This window comes from Carettochelys insculpta, chromosome 14 (assembly GCF_033958435.1).
Source record: "Carettochelys insculpta isolate YL-2023 chromosome 14, ASM3395843v1, whole genome shotgun sequence".
Classification (NCBI taxonomy): domain Eukaryota; kingdom Metazoa; phylum Chordata; order Testudines; family Carettochelyidae; genus Carettochelys; species Carettochelys insculpta.
In genome coordinates, this window is record NC_134150.1 from 24,851,436 (window position 1) to 24,873,386 (window position 21,951).

At 39.5% G+C, this 21,951-nt stretch overlaps 1 protein-coding gene across 1 annotated transcript in view; it reads right to left on the bottom strand.

The window, feature by feature from the left end:
- Nucleotides 1-21,951, bottom strand: part of PEPD (peptidase D) — a 241,605-nt gene that overhangs the window by 51,050 nt on the left and 168,604 nt on the right. The gene's annotated exons all lie outside the window — the stretch shown is intronic.

The window sequence follows — 21,951 nt, forward strand, 5'->3', positions numbered from 1 at the left end:
AAGCCCCAATGACTAGCTCATGCCTACCTACAAGCAGTTTTCCCCACGCCTCTCAGCATAGTAGATGAACAGAGACCAGTTCCAACAAAAGGTGACAGGCAAGACAAAGAGTGAGCCTCCAGAATAGGCCAGCTGCTCTCACTTGGGACTGTCCAATGGGTCAGAGGAGAAAAAAGCCTGAAATGGAATCTGTTGCAGCTTGGCTAGTGAATTGCTCTGGTTTGGTAAGATGGACTTAATCTTCATGTTTATTTCTTTGTGCTCACCTAATGCTGTGGTTCTGATGCTGTGTTCCAGTTAAGTAATAAACTCTGTTGTTTTAGAAAAGTTGCCTGGTGTCACTGGTCTCTGAAGAAGGCAAATTCTTCTGACCAGGGGTCTCTCTCATTTGGACTTGTGCAGAGCTCACAGTGTCAAGCAGAGGTGTTTATGCCCACAGACTCAAGTCTTGGAGAAGATGAGGCTGTGTGACCCACCCTCAAGGTAAAATGAGATCCTTTGGGGGTCTGTATTACTGAAGGGAACCTTCCAAGAGACAGCTGTAAAGTTACAGTGTAGCACCAATCCTGCAGAAGAAACATCTATTTGCATCTCACTGAAAAGAAGCTAGAGTTTTTCAGGGAGGCCATCCCTAAAACTTGAGCATATTGTTAATTAAACTATGGCCACTTGCATCTAATTGTCAGAATCCATTTTGCGTTTAAACTCAGTTTTCCTGTTAAAGGTTGAGCATCACCACTCTGCACATTCATGTCCCTTTAGGGCAAACTTGTCCAGTAAGGATTTAAGAAATATTAGCTGTATTTGGAGGTGAACCAAGGAGAAGAAAACATTTAATGCATTTTTCTGCATCAAAAGACAGAAAACACTCAAGATTTTTTTAAGTATATAATAGGAACAGTTTTACTCTGGCAATATCCCTTCCCCTGCCCTTAAAGAAATACATTTATTCCACTGATGTATCAGCTAATTTAGCATTTCAGGATTACATCTGAGTTGCCATCACTCTTGCTGACTTCTAAGAGGTACTCTGTCTCCTTGTGACAGCATGATTAAACATTTGCAATATTATTCCAATATAAGCCTTTCTGATAAGACTCTGCCTCAGTTCCAGCAATCTCAAAATTTAGCAGCAGGGCTTATTACCCCCAAACATCATACATGTAATGTATGCTCTCTCACAAATCAATGTATGAGTTTGTATGGTCTTGACCCTTAACACTAGATATCTCCTCATTTCCCATGTAATAAGCCACACTCAGATACCTGCTGATGTAGGTCTCACTGTTATTCTGCAATAATCACAGAGAGTAAGCCGTGCTAGTCTATACACTATCAAAACAAATGAGTCTGTTCTAGTCTGGCTATGGTCTGAAGAAGTGGGTCTGTCCCACGAAAGCTCACCTAATAAACTATTTTGCTAGTCTTTAAAGTGCTACTTGACTGCTTTTTGCAATAATCACTATTTCTAACAATACAGATTTTAGATCTTTTAGCTTTTATGCATAAAGTTACTAAATCATCTTTCCCAAGCAGTTCAAAGTGGCGTCAAAACATTTGTCTTATTCTGCATTTTTACTTTAATTCACATTATCTATGCAATGCTCGGAGGTATCTCAGTATAAAGAGCAATATATAAGCTCATTGCACTATTATACATTCAAAGAGGAACATTTCTAGTTTCAACCAACATGCATCCTGTGGGCTTCAAGTTTTATAAGTGTCTATAGCATCTTCTTCTATAATAGCCAAAGCCCTCTATATTCCACCTCACAGTGGGACAAGACTCAAACATTCGTGGTTTTGTGATCATGGACTAGACAGGGCCTTGAAACTCACCACTAAAAAAAAGAAAAGAAACATGTGAACATATTAAATTTTAATGATAAACTAGGTGTTTGCCAGAATTATATGTGAATCTTTAAGATGGCAAATGTCTTATTAATGGTCATAGATGTACTCTGTGACGGTGAAATGCTGGCCCCATTCAGATCAATGGCAATATTTCCATTGATATCAATGGAGCTAGGATTTCATTTTGAATTACAGCTTCACTATAAACTAATTATATTAATCCCTTAGCTCTCAAGAAATATATGGTCATTTATAGTTGTGCATGCAGGTCTCTCTTGGGCTTGGGCAACATGTTTAGACAACATATTTGAGATAAACACTTTAAGTTACTCTAAACTACCAAGTTTTGCTGGCATAGCTATGTTGGCTAGGAGCAGGGAAAAAGTTATATATACTCACTAGTTGACAATGCTTTGCTGGCAAAACCATTAAATGCAACTATGCTGATAGACAGTGCTTCTGTTGCCTTATATAATGTTTTTCAGGCACGTTGTTTAGATATCCAGTCCAAAGAACTCCTGCTGACTTATGCTGCATATCCACTGGGCTTGTGGCAAGCTATAACCACAAAGGCTCTACAGTGCAGACAGATCAAGTTAAAAGATATTTGTACTAGTAACCACTGTCATCAGTGAAAGTTTGTGCCTTAATAATTTTGTTCTAAGGAAGTTTGCAGTAAGGGAGGCCACTTCTTTTGATATTAATAATGTAAAAACTTACTTGGTAATAATTTAATACTTTATGTTATGCCATTTCAAGGGGAAAAATAACTACTAAAAGATAATATATTCAAAGGAAAAATGGGTCATGCCCCTAAATTTTTGATGTGTAGCTCTAAGTTTGTTTTCTGATTGGCTTTTAACCCTAGAAATATAAGACTTTATTTTCACTGTTTCAGCAAAAGGTCCCCAAGGGACGGCCACAGAAACGAAGTAAGAGCTCATCTGTTAATCAAAAAAATGGAAATGTTAAATCATTAGGAAAGCTTTATCCTGACAACAGCTGGTGAGGTGTTCAAGTTAGATTTTAACAAAAAATAAGCAGCACAAGATTTAATAGCAACAGAGAGTAAGCCGTGCTAGTCTATACACTATCAAAACAAAAAGCAGTCAAGTAGCAGTTTAAAGACTAGCAAAATAGTATTTTGCTAGTCTTTAAAGTGCTACTTGACTGCTTTTTGTTTTGAAGATTTAATAGCCTGACTATAAATCAATTGCTCATTTTTAAGAAAAGAAATTTAAGATACAATGCCATAGTATTAGTTCTCAACTTGCCTAAAAGATTTTTTAGAAATAAGCAGAATTATACAAACTAACTTATAGCAGACTTATAGCAGTCTGTTTATACATCAAACTCATAAGCAAACATCCCATTCATTTTTTCCTTATAAGTCACTTTTAAGTACTGAATCAGAACATAAATAGCCCAGTTCCATAGCTCACATGGGACTATTCTGAGATCCTCACTTTTGCAATAACTAGCAATAGATGGGTACGCTTTATGCCACAGTGCCTTAAAGGATAACTCAATATTTTATATATCCAATTAATAAATTAATTACAATTTAATTTTAATACAAATAGGTTAAATCTGAACTGTCATAAAAACTACTTATTGTTATATTACAGTAGCACCCAAAGACCAATCAGGATCTGGACCCCACTGCGCCATGCACTGTACAATTACATATAAAGACATGGCTTAACAGATTTTAATGAAAACTATGAGGAAAATATTTTCTAGTCTGACTAGAAATCAATTACTATCCTTTTTTTTAAAAAAATACGACTAAAATGTCATAGTCCTAATTGTTCTCCAATTTCCCTATTACAAAGTCTCAATGCTTACAACCTAAATGCACAAATCAGACTATAAATCCATGCTCCATGTGGGCAAATTTCTCTGTCCATGCAGGACCCCACTGAAGACAATGTTGCTGTGTCTGGATGCAAGGGTCTGCTTATGTGGAGCTACCTGTAGGACCTGCACATTAGAAATAAAACTCCTATTTGGAAGGTTCCAATTTGTAGGGCTATGACAATATAGGCACATTTTATGTTTGTGAAACTCAAAATTGTATAGAACTTAGAATTTTCAAATATCTTCAACAAAAATTCTGTTTGTGCTTGTCAATGAAACTTTAATCACTGACTTCACTGTGAGCAGTTAAACCATATTTTGATTAAAAAACAAAAAACAAAAAACCACCCAGTAACTACTGGAACTTTGCATGGTCTCCCACATTCAATTTTAAGAGCCTGAGTAGAAATTATTTCCCTTTTATTCACACACAGATTTTCTGCATTTGTGATTTATTCTTATTTTTACCACCTATTCGGTCTGCTCAGTTACTAATCTTTCATAAAGACAGAGCATTTTTGCTTTGTATGAGGACCACGTTCAAGTACTTATGCCTAATGTATTAGGTTTTAATGTATTAGGATTAAATCATCATCGTCATCAACCACCACCATAGGTTCAGGTGCCCAGTGGTGTCTGATCCCTCTCTCGCTATTTCTTTCCATCTTTCCCTGTCCAGTGTGGCGTGGCTTAGTTTCTGTCGACTAGCTCTGCACCAGTGTACTATATCATCTACCCGTTCTCTGTGCGTCTGCTTCTCCTATTTGAGCCATCCATTATGCCAACTATCAGGGTCTTGATTTTTTTGTTCATCGTTCATTCTGCAAATATGCCCGAATAGCTGTCACTTCCATTGTATAACCTGCAGTAGGTTCTCTTTCAGCTGTATCTTCCTATGTAATTCCTCATTGGTGACTTTCTGCACCCATTCTACTCGCAGGACCCTTCTGTAACAACTCCTCTTGAATGTCAATATTCTTCTCTTTGAATCTCTCATTATCACCCATGTATCACATCCACACACTACGAATGAAATCTGATGCCAGTACAACTAAATTAGGATTAATTATCGTTTTATTTCTTGCTGGACCAGAGAGCCCCAGCAGCAGAGATTGCCAACATTTTGGAATGAAGCTTGTCTGGAGCACCCTGGACAGAGGGTACGGAAATCAGTTGAACTGATCACTTTCCCAGATAACTGGACCAACAACTGTTGGCCATGTTTGCTACGTTCACAAGCAAGTGAACTGTCAGCACGCTCCAATCAGGGTTGACTATATTTATTAGAATAAGGTTGCAATGAAACCACGTTAGCACGTGACAGGTTTCATTCTTATTGGAACTCATCAGACATGCATAAACTGTTGTCTATAGCATGATTCGAACCCAGGATGCTTTCATCATAGTCAAGGATGATACCATATCTCCACGGGTTCACAACATCAGTTATGGGAAAGGAGTATATGTAGATCAGTTGAATTGATCGCTTTCCTAGATAATTGGACCAACAACTGTTGGCCGCGTGTGCTACGTTCACAAGTTCAAGTGCTTACAGTTCACTCGCTTGTGAACGTAGTGCACGTGGCCAACAGTAGTTGGTCCAATTATCTGGGAAAGCGCTCAATTCAACTGATCTACGTATACTCCTTTCCCACAACCAACGTTGTGAACCTGTGGAGATATGGTATCATCCTTGAGTATGATGAAGGTGTCCTGGGTTCGAATCACACTATAGACAACAGTTTATGCACGTCTGATGAGTTTCAATAAGAACGAAACTGGTCACGTGCTAATGTGGTTTCATCGGAACGTTATTGTAATAGAGGGCATGGAGCCTGGCTGGTGGGCGGGTTGAAACAATATCTCATAATGGTCAATGTCTGTTGCAAAATTCATCTTAAAGTAGGGATACAACATATGAATGACATTCCAAAAAGAATCTTCAGCGCCACATACTTTGCAGCTTACAGGCCATGGTTGTCTCCTATTTCTTGCTGAACACTGTGTTGAAGACTTTCTTCCTTTTTTTTTTTTTAAGCTCTCAGGTCTTCTGGGGTTGGAAGGATTTCTAGAAATAGCTGGTTTTCCCTCACAATATTTTTTCCGGCAGCTTTTGTGCTGAATTCAGATGAGATTTTGGTTGTCAGAATCCAGTAAGCATCTGTATTGGCAAACGTATTGGCAATAATTTGGAGAAAATGGCCATGTCTGCTGTGTTTCATACAGTGATTTCAAGTGTTCAACAATGACTACTGCCTTGCTGCTCTGAGTCTGGTGGTCATTTTGGTTATTTGCCAGACTCCTCAAAATTTCTGCTTTAAAACTAAAACTCAGGCTGATCTAGGACAGGGTTGCGCAAACTTTTTATGCCAAGTCCCAGTTTTCATCCCTGCAATTAGCTGTCTAATGTAATCCAAACCAATGGAAAATCTGGTTATGTTCATACGAAAAAAAAACCTTTTGGCACATGTAAGAAAATAAGTATGTAGAATACAAAAACTTTATTAACTGGTACGTACACATTCATGCATACATAAAAAGTAACATATTTCAGCATTTTTAATGAAATGCATAAGACTGAGACCCAGCAGCCAATCGTGCTGCACTCCCTACTTATGGAATTTCACCCCTCCAAGGGGGCCCACCCTCCAATTTGGACACCTCTGATCTAGGAGATGTATTAGCACATTCCATGGATTATATTTACAGGACATGCAGGAAAGTACAAACTCATCCACTGATGTGGCACAACAGGAGTAGGTTGACCCTGCACTGGTCTTGAATTGTGTAAAACGAAGTCTTCAGCTTGCTCACCTACTACAAAATAGACCCAAATCAAATGATGCAAGATTTCACATCTTTTATTTCTTCTATAGCAGTAGCTGTTACTAATGAAGCATTAATGAGATGAGCAGCACATGGCATGTGTAGCCGCTCTGGTTTTTGATTGAGCTTAATTTCTTGTGCAAATTTAGCAATACAGGAAGCAAAATTTGCATTATGGCTACATTCTTCCAAGTTAGTTGGTACCTCCTTCAGCAAATCAATTATTGCTGAGTTAATAAAACTGCTGTCAGAGACCCGTGTTTGTTTACTTTGAAACCAAGCCAAAGGTCAAGAATAAGATGGCCTAAAGCATTAAGAAACTTGCCAAAAATCAGACAAGACAGCACATTTCCATCAATTTGTTCCATCAGTTTAGATACTATGGCACAGTCATTTTCTTTCAGATACTTACAAGTGAGACTGCCTGAAAAAAGAAGGGCTTTGTTGTTGGATAGTATAGGCATACAGTCATCAATAGGTTGCTCAGAAATTAAAAACAGTTTTATGGTGAAAAAGAGCAGGAACAAATAAATCATCATTAAAGTCATGGTGAAAAATCTTGATATTTGCTGTTTATTCTAACGCTTACTTTATTCTCTATGCTTCTTGCATCATTTGCCTTCATTGTTTGTATATTCTATCAGCACATGCACTGACCTCAGTTCTGTAATACCTGCAATGCAATGCGTCCTCTGATCTTTGTTTTTCTTGAAAATCTCTAAGCACTAATTTTCTTGTTGGTATTCAAACACAGATTTACATTTTCACCCCAGGCTTTTTTCTTTATCTATCTGTAACTTGCAAGGCGTTTACCTGGATTCCTGAGAGTCCATGTGCTTGCTCTTCAGGGAGGGGCACGATGTTCCTGGTAGGACCAAGGAACCCAGGGCAGACTCAGAGTCTGTTAGGCAACCCAGAAAGAGATGAGAGACAATGCAGAACAGGAATGCCTGCCGGTTTGGGGAAGGATTGCAGTATGCCTGCTCAGAGTAGAGGGCAGAGTCAAATGACAAGGGAAAGAAAGGGAAGAAGAGCTAGTGGTGGAGTGAGATGCCTTACACTGGGAGCCTGAGAAGGTCGGGGGGCAGGGGATGATAAAATCTGGGGTTAGTTTGGAACCAAATCACAGAATGGACAGAACTGCCTATTAAGGATCTAGAAGAACTCACAGCTACCCATCAAAACCAGTAAAGAGAACGATGCAGAAGGAGGTAACGGGTGGATAGGTGGCACTATGTATTTCTGTCTGTGGAAGACTTCTTGTTTAAATTTCGCACCCTCACTCTAAATGCACAGAAAGAAATAGGTGGACAGTGTCTCCCTGTGAGCCAATCATAGTGTTATATTAACATTTATTGATTCTGACTTCAACTACGTTTGTTCTGTATTTTACACTGTGGAACTGCTTCAGTTTCACAGTTATAGGATGCAACAACCACTTAAAACTTATTGGCCATGTCTACGCTAGCCAAAAACTTCGGAACTGCCATGCAAATGGCCATTTCGAAGTTTACTAATGAACCACTGAAATACATATTCAGCACCTCATTAGCATGGGCAGCCATGGCAATTCGAAATTGGCGCGGCTCGTCCAGACGAGGCTCCTTTTCGAAAGGACCCTGGCTACTTCGAAGTCCCCTTATTCCTATGAGCAGATAGGATACTCACTGCAGCACCTCATTAGCATCTTTTGAACCCGCTCATTAACATGCCCCTTTCGAAAAGAAGGGGCACGTGTAGACACAGGGTATATGTTTCCATTATATATGTACTGTTTTCATTTCACATCTTCTGCAACATGAAGATATATTTTCCATATTTTACCTCTCAAATTGTCTACAAAATGACATCACTTCTGCATTTTCCCTTCTTTGTGGTTTTAGAACTTTATATACACAACTGTTCATACCTTGTTTACATTTTTCCAAGGAGAACGTGGCGGATGGCACACAAAGTCACTACAAACTTACCTTCATTGTGTGTCTGAAATGGACAGTTCAGTCAGCAAAATGCCACTGACCGCATATTGCATATAAATCAGAGTGAGGGAGGCACTGATTTAGCTCATACATATCAAAATCTTTACTTCTAAGTAGTGAAATCCTACTCAGAAAGTAAACCTTATTTGGCTTACACCTGAGGGAGAACAAGTAACAAAACACCTGCCTGACCTCCTTTGGGGGTGAATCCATGTGGTATGTTCTGGTAGCTTATTCCATATTTTCCTACTAATTTTTTCTCCTGATAATAATTTTTTGTCCAGTTCTTCAACTTTTGCTTTTAGAGGTAAATATGGAAATATACTTCAAAACACATATAAAAGATACATAGAAAATAAAATATTTTAATGGAGGAAGGACATTCAGCAACTCACCTATATAGAACAGAATGATTCTATTTTTAAAGCTCCCATTCTAGGTCCACATGCATGTACTTTATAATCTTCCCTCCCACACACATTGCAAAATTCTGTAAACATTATTAACTAAAGCTGGACAATGCAAAGTATGAGAAAAATCAGATAACCCTTCAGATGCTTTACTGACAGACTGAACGGCTGTGTAATGTTAGCCAATAAGACCAAATGAAAGGTAGGCTGTCTTTTACATCTGCTCTACCAGTAACCTTCGAAAATCAGGTATATTTCACGTCTTTTCTTCCACAGGCAAACCCCTGATCTCACAATTACTTTTAACATAAAACTGTACAAAAGCCAAAAGTAGCACAACACGTGTCTTTTCCCATAATCTTTTAGCTTTTTTAGAAATAAATGCAGAAAGAAACTAATAGATATAGATCCCCCAAATAAAAACTTTCAATTATTCACTGCAAATTTGAAAGGTCCTAGGTTCAGTTGCTAAATACTAATCTGCAGTCTCCATTTACTACATAGGTTAGACCCAGGTTAATATTTGATATAATTTAGGGACCTCTGGAAATAATTTCAGGAACACCTAAGTCCAATGACTTTCAAGGGAATTTAGGCATCAAAATCACTCACATGCTTTTGAAAACAAAACACAACACAACACAAAAAAAAGCAGTAAAGTAGCACTTTGAAGACTAACAAAATAATTTATTAGGTGAGCTTTTGTGGGGCAGACCCACTTCTTCAGATCATAGCCATACCAGAACAGACTCGATATTTAAGGCACAGAGAACCAAAAATAGTAATCAAGGCTGACAAATCAGAAAAAAAAAATTATCAAGGTGAGCAACTCAGAGGGGGGTAGTCAAGAATTAGTTTAAGCCAAGTATGCAAAAGAGCCCCTATAATGACCCAGAAACTTCACATCCCGGTTCAAACTGCAGGTTAATGTGTCCAATTTGAATATAAAAGGGAGTTTAGCAGCCTCTCTTTCAAGATTGTTGTGAAAATTCCTCTTAAGTAAGACGCAGACTTTTAAGTCATTAACAGAACGGCCCACTCCACTAAAATGTTGGCTGACCAGTTTGCAGATCAGGAGTGTTTTTATGTCTGTTTTGTGCCCATTAACTCTTTGTCTAAGAGAATTTGAAGTCTGTCCAATATACAAAGCATCTAGGCATTGTTGGCACATGATGGCATATATGATATTAGTTGAGGAACATGAGAATGTGCCAGTGATTCTGTGAATAACCTGGTTAGGTCCACTGATGGTATCTCCAGAATAGAAATGTGGACAAAACTGGCAGCGGGCTTTGTTGCAAGGAAAAGTTCCAGTACTGGTGTTCCTGTGGTATAGAATGTGGCTGTTGGTGAGAATCCTCATAAGGTTGGGAGGTTGTCTGTAGGAGAGAACAGGCCTGTCACCTAGAGCCTTCTCGAGTGTGGCATCCTGATTAAGGATAGGTTGTAGGTCTTTAACAATGCATTGCAGTGGTTTGAGTTGGGGGCTGTAGGTAACGACCAGTGGTGTTCTGCTCTTGGCTTTTTTGGGCCTATCTTGGAGTAGCTGGTCTCTGGGTATCTGTCTGGCCCTGTCGATTTGTTTTTTTTTTTTTTTTTATTTCTCCTGGTTGGTAATTCAGGTCTATAAATATTTGGTAAAGATCTTGTAGTTTTCCATCTCTGTCAGTGGGATCATAGCAAATGCGATTGTACCTAAGGGCTTGACTGTGAACAATAGATCTAGTTGTGTGTGCAGGATGGAAGCTAGAAACGTATAGGTAAGTATAGTGATCAGTGGATTTCAGGTAGAGTGTGGTACTGATCAGGCCATCCTCGATTTGTACTGTAGTGTCCAGGAAATGTCTCTCTCACGTGGAGTAATCGAGACATAAGTTGATGGTGGGTTGCAGACTGTTAAAGTCTCTGTGGAATTCTTCCAGAGTCTCTATGCCAGGGGTCCAAATCATAAAGATGTCATCAATGTATCTTAAGTAGAGGAGGGGTAATAGGGGACGAGAGCTGAGGAATCGTTGTTCCAGGTCAGCCATAAATATAGTAGCATATTGTGGGGCCATGTGGGTGCCCATAGCAGTTCTACTAATCTGGAGGTATAAATTGTCCCCAAATCAGAAATAACTGTGGGTGAGAACAAAGTTACAGAAGTCAGACACCAGACTGGCTGTGGTGACATCAGGGATGGTATTCCTGATCACTTGTAATCCATCTTCATGTGTAATATTAGTGTGCAGAGCCTCTCCATCCATAGTGGCAAGGATGGTGTTGTCAGGAACTTTTCCGATGTTTTGTTATTTCCTGAGGAAATCAGTGGTATCTCAGAAATAGCTGGGAGTGTTGGTGGCACAGGGTTTGAGGAAGGAGTTCACATAACTGGATAGTCCAGTGGTAAGGGCGCCAATACCCAAAATGATAGCTCATCCGGGGTTCCCAGTTTGTGGATTTTAGCAAGTAAATAGAATAATCCAGGATGGGGCTCAGTGGTGTGTCTGAGTGAATAAGGTCCTGAGTAGCAGCAGGGAGTTCCTTAAGTAGCTGTTATTTCTTTTGGAATTCCAAAGTGGGATCAGAGGAGAGAAGTCTGTAAAATGTGGTGTTGGAGAGTTGTCTGGCTGCCTCCTGTTCATAGTCTGACTTATTCATGATGACAGCAGCACTCCCTTTGTCAGCTGGTTTGATTATAATGTCTGGGTTATTTTTGAGACTCTGGACAGCATAGTTTTTGAAAGTAATACCTGTTACTATAGCCCAGATTCTCTTTCTCCTTATCACCAGTCACACTGAGATTACAGGGTTAATAATATGAACAAGTTCCTGTCACTTTCACAGCACACTTTGCATTAGTAAAAGGTAACTTTAATGTTACACTCTTGGCTTTAAAACCTAGAAAAATATTTCGCACTTTGCTTTAAATTTGTAAAATATAAGGTATAAATGGCCAGGGTTATTTTTTCCATATACTGAAATAAAATCACTGAATGATATTATCTGTTAAAAGAAGAAATCATCTCTTTCTGACCTTACCATGTCAAATTGTCACCTGACTTTTGAGATCTAGTTTTTGCATATAGTCAAACTCTGCAGTCAAAACTGTGTATAGTCTCCTCTGTGGGAGATGCCAGACCCACCTGTACACTATCTCTATACTTAGTGAGGACTTTCCTACACAGGGCTCTCTCTGGAAGTGGAGATGCGGCCTGTCTCTCAGGTAGGTCAGAACACAGGGTAGAGGAAATTAGACTCAACACTGGTAATGGAATACTGAGCCTTTCACTTCTAAACTGTTTGTTCAAATAGGCCAACTGAATACAAGTTGAGCCTCTCTGATCTGGAACTCTCTTGTCCAGCAACACCTGTAATGATTATAGTTAGAGAGAAGACCACTTATCATGAGTGTGGTCAAATTTCCCATGGTCCCATGAAGTTTGTTTGCAGCCACCAGTCCTGCTCTCAGTTTTCTGTGTTATTTAGCTATAATTTACCTTAAATGTCTTCCAAGAGCCCAGTAAGCAGTGGACGTGTTGGCAATATGCTAGAAAATATTGAGTTCCCATGGTCTGGCAAATTGTCTGGTCCGGCACCAGTCAGGACCCAAGGGTGCTGGACTAGAGAGGTTCAACCTGTGGTGGACTATACAAGTAATGCAGTTATGTATTCAGAACAAGGCTGCACAGTTAATCCTTTCCTCATAAATCCATTTGTTACCTATATTCACAAAATGCTGCCACTGTGCGACCATGCCCTGGATAGCTTTGCCAGATTTGCATCTGCCACAACTCTCAGCGTGACAGATCTTTTACAGAGCTTTACAGTCTGTGCAACATTAAAACTTGGCATGGATAAAGCAAGGTGTGCAAAACCTTCTGGTTACTTAAGATTTTGCAGGAGAGAGGGCTTCACAGTTTACTGAGAAAATGGGTAGCAGGATACCAGGTGACTAGGTGTGATAATGGCCTCAGTATTTACAGTACAGACATTCGAAAATGTGCAAGAAAGCTCTAGAGTTCTGGCTGGCAAACATCTTCCTCAGAACACGGCTCCTTGTTAGAAAAAGGGGAGCGGAGTTCTGTCTGGCTACACTCCTACACTGCTTTGGAGTGGGATTCACTTTCACGGGACTGTAGGTGGTGTGGTTTCATTGGAATGGGGCAGTAGCACTTACTAGGTGTACAGAGATTTATAGAAACAGGCACAAAGTACATCTCCTAAACTGTTGGAACAGATGGCTCTCCCATCATCCTGGCATGGAAAATAACACCATACAAAAACAAAACAAAACAAACAAAAGAAGGAAGCCTGGGATCTCCTTTTTACTCACATATTCATTTAAATAAAGCATGAGTTTTGGAAGTCAAACCCTGTGCATGTTATGGTGCACGAATGCCAAACCTCACTTAGTTGAATGCTAAAAACTACTTCAACACATATCCTTCTACAGTCAATATACATTTTCTAATTCTTTGCAAACAAGGGCAAGGCAGATTATACTTGTTTTCGCTTTGTTTTAAATGTATGCCTTTTGTGAATGTCTGAAGATAAAGGACAGCAATTAAAAAAAACGCACAAGTCTTGACACACTGGTTCAGCCCTTTGTGCTGCCACTGGGGAAGCTTTGTACTGGTGGCAAATCAATGAATCCTAACTTTCGCAAAATAAGCGCAGCCAAAGGCAATTTGGTTAACTTGGGCACATCTGTCATCTGCTCTGGAAGTCAGTCTCCTGTTACACAAAAAGACTTTTCATTCTCCATGACTCACTGAGTTTTTGCAGGACAATGTACAGCTCCATACAAGGAACACTACATGTGGTTCAAATGAAGAGCAGCGAGTTGCTGCTAAAACACTTAGGGCTTGTCTCCACAATGCAGCGGATTGAAGCTACAGCTATCTGTTCACTGGCTGTGCACTCTCCCAAAGACTCTTGTACTCCACCAGGATGAGAGGAGTAGCCAAAGTCAACAGGACAACAGCCCCTGCTGACCTAACCACATAGAAGATAACACAGTAAGTATGCCAACTTAGCTACGCATAGCTGAAGCTGCATAAGGGGGAGTGGGTGGGTGGCAGCATAGACATGGCTGCAGAACTACTGGGCAAGAAGGACCGAGGAGGCTGTGATTGCCCTGGAAGCTGTAGAAGAACATTTTCAGAGAATGATAAAACACTATAACTGGAAAGTACCTTGAGAGGTCATCAAGTCCAGCCCTCTTCCCTCATGGCAGGACCAAGCACAAACTAGATTGGGTAAGCTTTTTATATCAGGCCACACTTTTCATCCCTGTAGTTAGCATGCCCCCTGGCCCCCAACCTGTCAAATGTAATCCAAACCAACAGTTTCGGTGGGGGTGTTCATATGGAAAAAAAAACAAGCAACAAACCTTTCAGAATATTAATACATGTAGAATGCAAAAACTTTATTAATTGGTATATAAATGTGAATACACATACATAAAAATAGTAACACATTTCAACATTTCTAATGAGATGGATGAGCCTGAGACCCACCACTTGATCATGCTGTGCCCCCCTTAAAAATATTTTGCCCCTGATGTAGACCATCCCTGGTAGATGTTTATCTAATCTGCTCCTAAATATCCTCAGTGATGGAGAACCCACAACCTCCCTAGGCAATTTATTCCAGTGTTTAACCACCCTGACAGTTACGAAGTTTTTCTAATATCCAGCCTAAAACTTCCTTGCTGCAGTTCAAGCCCATTGCTTCTTGTTCTAAAATTTTAGCATGTCTGCTATGATTTAATTGGGAATATTCATGAAATCAGGAAAAAATTTAGGGAAAGCTCCTCAAAGACACTACCCTCCTTTACAAGTCTACCAGTTTACTGAATCAGAGTTTTCTGCCTTTGGGACTACTCATATGGCTACAGCTAAGAAGAGCTTTACTGCAAGAAGTTCTCTCCTGAAGAAAAGTCAGCCCAGCCTTGCACTTAATGCTTTTCCAAGAATGGCTGCAACCCTGACATGTCTGGCTTGACATGTCTTGCTTGACACCTGCATCCTGAAACAGAAGATTCAGAAACACCATCGTAACCTTTTTTTTTTTTTTCCTGAAGCAAAGGTGAGAATGACACAGAAGCAGAAGGCAGACCAAAAAAAGAGTGCAAACCTGTCAATTGTTTGCAAGTGGTGCCTCTCTATCAAGGTCAGTGAGAGAATACCCCATCGGTTCTGTCCTGATGAGGTGAAGGCTACAGAATGCCTGCCCAAGTAAATGATTCACATAGGGTTGCACATCGAAGCAAAAGTTTTGCATGTAATTTCTATAAGAGATATTTAATAAATGAAACTATTTCCAGAGGTACTGGGCAACCACAGTTGCCATTGAGCTATGCATGTTCAATACCTTTGAAGTCAGCCCACTGTTATTTAGATGCTAAAATTTCCATTTAGATGCTTAATTTTCCACACCTAAGATTGAACATTTTGACCTATGTATGTGTGTGCTAAACAAATATTGGAACTTAGAGAAGTAGGTGAAATGTCAGACCTTTCATTGTTATTTTACTGTAAATACTCTAAAGCTCTTTCATATATGTAAAAGGTCAGTGTTTCCCACTTTTGCCATGGATAAAATTGAGTCAAGACAGGATTATGAGCAAGCAATACTTCATTTATTTTTGAAACATGTCATGATTTTTCTTGGCTTTGAAGCAGGCAATCTTAGAGTTACTTAACCCTGTCAGCTTCCAAAGGAATCCTCCACACAGACCCTTCACAATGTTATATATGCTGTAAGAAGACAAAAATGAGAGTTGCTTGCCTTTTTACTGATGGAGCTAAATGTGCAAGCCAAATGTACAGCAATCAAGACAGTGGGCAGTAATTTAGATCAGCAATGCCATGAGTGTATTGCCAATGAGAGGAGAGCATATTTTTATCTGTTGGGAAACAAGGTCTTTTTTTATGGGCCTCTATATCAGAGTGGCTTAAATATGTTCAGTGGAACATTTAGGGGCAGTATACAGTGGTACCACTTTAGAGGGAGCTTTGAAAGGCCTTCAAGCCTTGGAAAGCATGCCTCAGAGAAAGTTTCTGGAGCCTTCAGGTACATACAGGCTTCATAGCTGCTGCTGCACCTTTTGGTTAATGACTGATCCTGGATAACTGAATAGGAGCAGTCCCCCAGCCTCCCTGAGTGTAGAGCGTGGGACTGGAGTTATCCATGGTTTTTATGCAGAGCATTTGATGTGTGGGCTGAAGGCCTGCTTTACCCTTCCTCCAAACCTGCATCTGTTCAAGAGCCAGACTGAATTTGTTCCTGCATTTGTATTCCACTGTATCTTTGCACTCCAAGCCTACTGTGAGTAAAGGTCTGATATTAATTAAAGAGAAAGGGCTTTAGGAAGCTGGTTTGCTACTGAAGTGCAACATAAGCACTAATCTTATTGAGAGAATGTAACAAACACGGTGGCCTATATGCTACTCTAAGATGGAAAACCATTTGATTTTTGTGGGTGTTATATTTTCTTATGCTAAATAATATGTTATAAAATAGGAAATACTAAATTGAAATCATTCAGTAAAACATGAGACCTACTCTTGCTGAGCTTATTTGACCAAACTCACAATGACACCGGGCCTATGACATGCACAGCAACTCTCTTCTTACAAAGTACAAAACAAAATCTAAGATAGTCCATAAAAATCTAGAAAATAAAACTAATTTTCTGAAAGTGATAAAAAGGAGAAATAAATGAGCACGCTGTTCTTGGGAGAAAGTTAAAAGTAAAATACAGCACTTAAAATGAAAATAGAAAACAGCAATGAGCACACTATTGCTAATGATCGTTGCTTTGATTTACAATAATTGTATATTTACATTAGAATTCTAAAACTTAGAACAGTTTCTTCAATTTCAACAGAAAATGTGTTCAACTATAGAAGGAAATCAATCCAATTACATTAATTCTAAATACATTTCTTCTATTTTTATCTAGTTCAGATTTTATAAATTAACAATGCATACATATTCAGAAAAAGATCAACTTTTTTTTTTTAAAACTGAAAACAAATCATAGGGCTGGAAGGGACCTCAGGAGGTCACCTAGTCCCCTGCCTAAAGCAGGGTCAACCCCCAGTAAATCATCCAAGCCAGGACCTTGTGAAGCTGGGACTTAAAAAACCTCCAGGGATGGAGAATCCACCACCTCCCTAGGCAACACATTCCAGTGCTTCACCACCCTCCTGATGAAGTAGTTTTCCTAATATCCAGCCTACTCCTCTCCTTCTGCAACTTCAGACCATTTCTCTTTGTTCTGCCATCTGACACCGCTGAGAACAGTTTATCTCCATCCTCTTTAGAGCTCCCCTTCAGGAAGTTGAAGGCTGCTATTAAATCACCCCTCAATCTTCTCTTCTGTAAACTAAATAGGCCCAAATCCCTCAGCACCTCTTCATAGCTCATGTGCTCCAGCCCCTTAATCATTTTTGTTGCCCTCCACTGAACCTGCTCCAGCATATCCACATCCTTTTTATACTGGGGGGCCCAAAACTGGACACAATATTTCAGATGTGGCCTCACCAGTGCCGTACAGAGGGGAACAACAACCTCTCTAGAGCTGCTCAAAATATTCCTCCTAATGCACCCTAATATGCCATTAGCTTTCTTGGCTACAAGGGCACACTGTTTACTCATAACCAGCCTTTCATCCACCATAACCCCTAGGTCTCTTTCTGCTGTACTGCTGCTTTGCCAGTTGGTCCCCAGCCTATAACAATGTTTGGGATTCTTCTGTCCCAAGTGCAGGACTCTATATTTCTCCTTGTTGAGCCGTGTAAGATTTCTTTTGGCCCAATCCTCCAATTTATCCAGGTCACTCTGGATCCTCTCTCTATCCTCCAACGTATCTACCTCTTCCCCTAGCTTAGTGTCATCCGCAAACTTGCTCAGGGTGCAATCCAGTCCCTCATCCAGGTCATTAATAAAGATGTTAAACAACAACAACCTGTAGATGGTGAAATAAAACTTAAGGGTGATTGAGATGGCTAGCCTGTTGTTCTTGCATTCTACAATTTATGAAAGTAGATACCAAGTTAATTCTTTACATTACTGGTTGAACCTCTCTAGTCTGGCACCCGTGGTTACCTGACCAGTACTGAACCAGAGAATTTGTCAAAACATGGGTGGTTAATATTGTCCAATAGCATTACCAACACTTCCACTGCTTACTGGGCTCTTAAAAGGCATTTAGGGGTAAATTGGAGCTAAATAACAACAGCATAGAAAACAGAGAGCCAGGACTGGTAACTATTAAAAAAACAAAAACAAAAACAAAAACAAATGAACAAAAAGTTATGGGACCACAGAAAACCTGGCCAAATCCATGATAAGTATATATCCAGCTAACTAAAGTCATGCTGAACCACCAATTCTGCCAGACCAGTAAGTGCTGGACTAGAGAGGTTCAACATGTACTTCTAAACACAACAATAACAGAAATTAACTAAATTTTTCCAAACAGGATCAGATTAAAATAGTCCATCAGTTTTTTTACATCATTATTGCACTGAACCTCAAAATCCACAAAGACACACAGGACCAAGCACATCACAAAGCTCAGATTTTCTATTTGATATGTTAAAGCCTTCAGATATTTACAAACCTTATTGTTTTAAAAATAATAAACATGATAAACATTTTGTCCTACAAACTAAACTGTTTTAATATCAATTAAGTAGTCTTGGAGAAAACTGTACTCAGTCAAAAAGCTTGGTCAGTTTTCACTTTTTAATGCAACATTGCCCCCGTCTGGACAAAATCATTTTTGGTGTGCAGTGTTTGATATTAAGTGTTGCAGCATTAACAATAAAAAGCAGATTTTTTTTCTAAAGCAGAATTAAACAAAACAGGCCAAACTAATTTACTTGTCCTTTTGTTTAATATATCTGTTTTAAAAGTTTATCAAACGTTTTAATGGGTGAAGACTTTAAACAAATGCTTTCAATATTCTGTACTAAATAAAAAGAGTAGATGCTTAGTGGTCATGAAAAGCTCTAATCATGTGATGGATAGAAAAAAGAGTCCCCTTCCTTCCAACAGAGAAAACAGTATGTGGTTTTCTACAAATTACAATACCAATAAATTAGTCATGGAGAATATTTTGCGGTATTTCAAATTCAATAAATCCAGAAATGCAGGCATTATGGCACTACTTTTATTATTACAAAACAATATTACGCTATTAAATCAAAGAAAGAAATACAACTAAGCAATTATAAATTATCTGTGCTGTTTTAGAGGGATTCATATCTGGGGCTGATAGCCTCTTCCTAGAAATAACCTAATTTCTCCCATATTCCTCATAAGTCTTGATAATAATTATTCAACTACAAGGAATCCTGAAACCTGTCCCATCTATTTTTTCTATGCATTTATATAGATGCACACAAGTATTCAAATGTATTTTTCCATCCATTCTACTTTATTTGTCTCCTCTTTTTTACTGCCAATTCAGTACAGAGATAGAGTTATGAGCAAAAATGGCAACTTCTGGAATGGCAGTTGGTGGGAAGACCAGCAGTTAAAAATGGGTAGACCCTATTAATAATGAAACTATGAAAAACAAATGTGAATCATGAATCCCCTTACATAGCAGATTATTAGCAGATGGAGTGTCTCAATTTGGCCTTTTGACCCCTGTGTATGGTCTGAGGGGCAAATAGTACTTTTTAAAGTCACTAACAGTCCTATTTACAACAACTTCATTAATAAATGAATAAAAATGTAGAGCTTTACTGTTTAGTGTGGCAGGCAGTAGGGATTGGCCAAGGTGCCCCTGGGACCTCGTGTTTGCTGTTTACAGGCTGTGCATGAGGCAGGCCTGCTCCTGCTGCTGCCCCTACCTCATGTTCCCGCAGGGACCGCATGACTGGGGCTCAAAATACAGACATAACACAGTGTCTAGCAGCAGCTGCCCTATTTTCTTTTTATGGCAGCTGGGTTAGGATGACCAGCCATTCTGTATTGGGTGGACTGTCTCGTATCTGAGACGCCAAAAAGGCATCCCGACTTATTTTTTTAAAAGGGACAAAATGCCCCCTCTTGGGCTGTCCCCCCGCCTTGGGGAAGCATTGGCAACTGCCATTTTCCCAGGGCTATGGGAGAGGGCCAGCAGCTGCCACCTCCTTCACAACTCCCCAGGGCTTGGAGGAGCCGCCCCTCTCCCCCCAATATCTCCCTGTCCCGTATTTGGGACAAGGAGATATGGTTGCCCTAATCTGGTTTCAAGTATATTTTCAAACTTTTAAAATATTTAAATTTGGATTTCACATCTTTATGTTAGGATTACAGGAATCATTTCTGATGGTATAAGTAAACAAACATGTTTACTAAGCACCTATGTAACAAACAAAACGTAATTCAGTAATTCTACTGAACACATTTCAAAGACAACATATAAAATTATAAACTACAGATTTAGCATCAGCAGGGTTTGTCAAGCTAAAGTTACCATATGAGACTGTTTTCATGCTACAAAATAGTGGAGCCAGATACCTATCCACTTTCTACGTTAGAACAGAAGGGAAGAGAGGATATTTTGAGAACAATGAAAGGGGAGTCCAATATGGGAAACTGATATCTTGCCTGATGCTCCTGGAAGACAAAGTAGGAATCAGACTTCATCTGGTTCAACTGCCCTATGTTCAAAGAATACATAAGGTGTCATTCTCCCACATTATGCTAATCCACTGCTTTGCAAATGCCCCTCATTTCCCCGCAAGTATCCTTCTTTCGCCCACCCATCTACACTCTAGTTCTCTATTACCAGCCTGCCCCTTGTTCAATGATCTCCTGTGCCTCTGTGTGCCACATGGAAACATTGGTGGAACTGGCTCAGAAGACACCAGAGGACTGGCAATATGTCACCCTGGTATGGAGTGGTGGGCTCTCAGTCTTTTCAGCCTCAATCTCTCTCCTTTTTAACTTGTAAGATTATAGCTATTGCACAGGTCCAGGAACAGTGGTTCTCTTACAACAAAATACATGCTCCAAAACCTCAGCATAATGTAGCAAATTTCAGCCTTAAACTCATTTTCTACCCCTGCTATTACTGTGGGTTTAAGATGAGTGAAGACAATCAGCGTGTTGGCTTTGCTTGGCTTATATTAACAGGGTGGGTTGCATTTGTAATACACCAACCTGAGAATATTTTCAGGTATTAAGTAGGATTGTGCTTAACAGGTGTAGTGAGGATAGTGGTTCATTTGCATGACCTTTTTGACTGCCTGAATAGTATATATTAGGTTTATGAAAACAGCTTTTTTTGCAGACCATATTGATTTACTTGTTCACTATGTAGATGCTAAGTTAAATCATTAAGTTGTATATGGAACAATAGTTGACTTTAATAGTGATATTCACAGTTAATTAAATGTATTGGGTTATAAATGAACTGTGCTTTGGTCTATAAAGTACACAGATTTCTTAATACACACAGTACATTGATTTCAGTGTATGACACTTCATATCCTTTATGCTAGGCTGGTACTGTTCTTGAAAGGTTTGGTAACCTACAAACATATGCCTGCTCACTGTTAGAGATTCAGGAATCCTTTTACAGGCCATCAGAGGTGTTTGGCCCTTTGTGTGGGTCAGGGTCCTAGCCTATCTCTGACCAGCTCCACAAGTGGTAATGAGATCACTCTGGTTCACGTGGAATTAATAAACTTACTAAATGAGAGGCAATTAGGGTACCTGGGCATGATAAAAAGATGAAGACTTCAGTTAGACAATGGCTCCTGAGGAGAAAAGAAGATCCAGAGGAGGGGAGCTCCCAGGAAAAATGGATGAGGCAAGAACTCTCCCTGCATAAAAGCTTAGGAGAGACAAGTAAGCGGAAAACTGCAGAGCCCTTTAAGCAATGGAGAAGCTTTATGCTTTAAAACAGAAGGCGCTAATGGTAGAATCTGGAGGCTTGGGGGAACTTTGAAGTTTTATCGAGACTTTGAGGTAAAACATTTGAACCGATATATAAGTGCTCTTTTCAGAACACTTTATTAAAGGGAGAT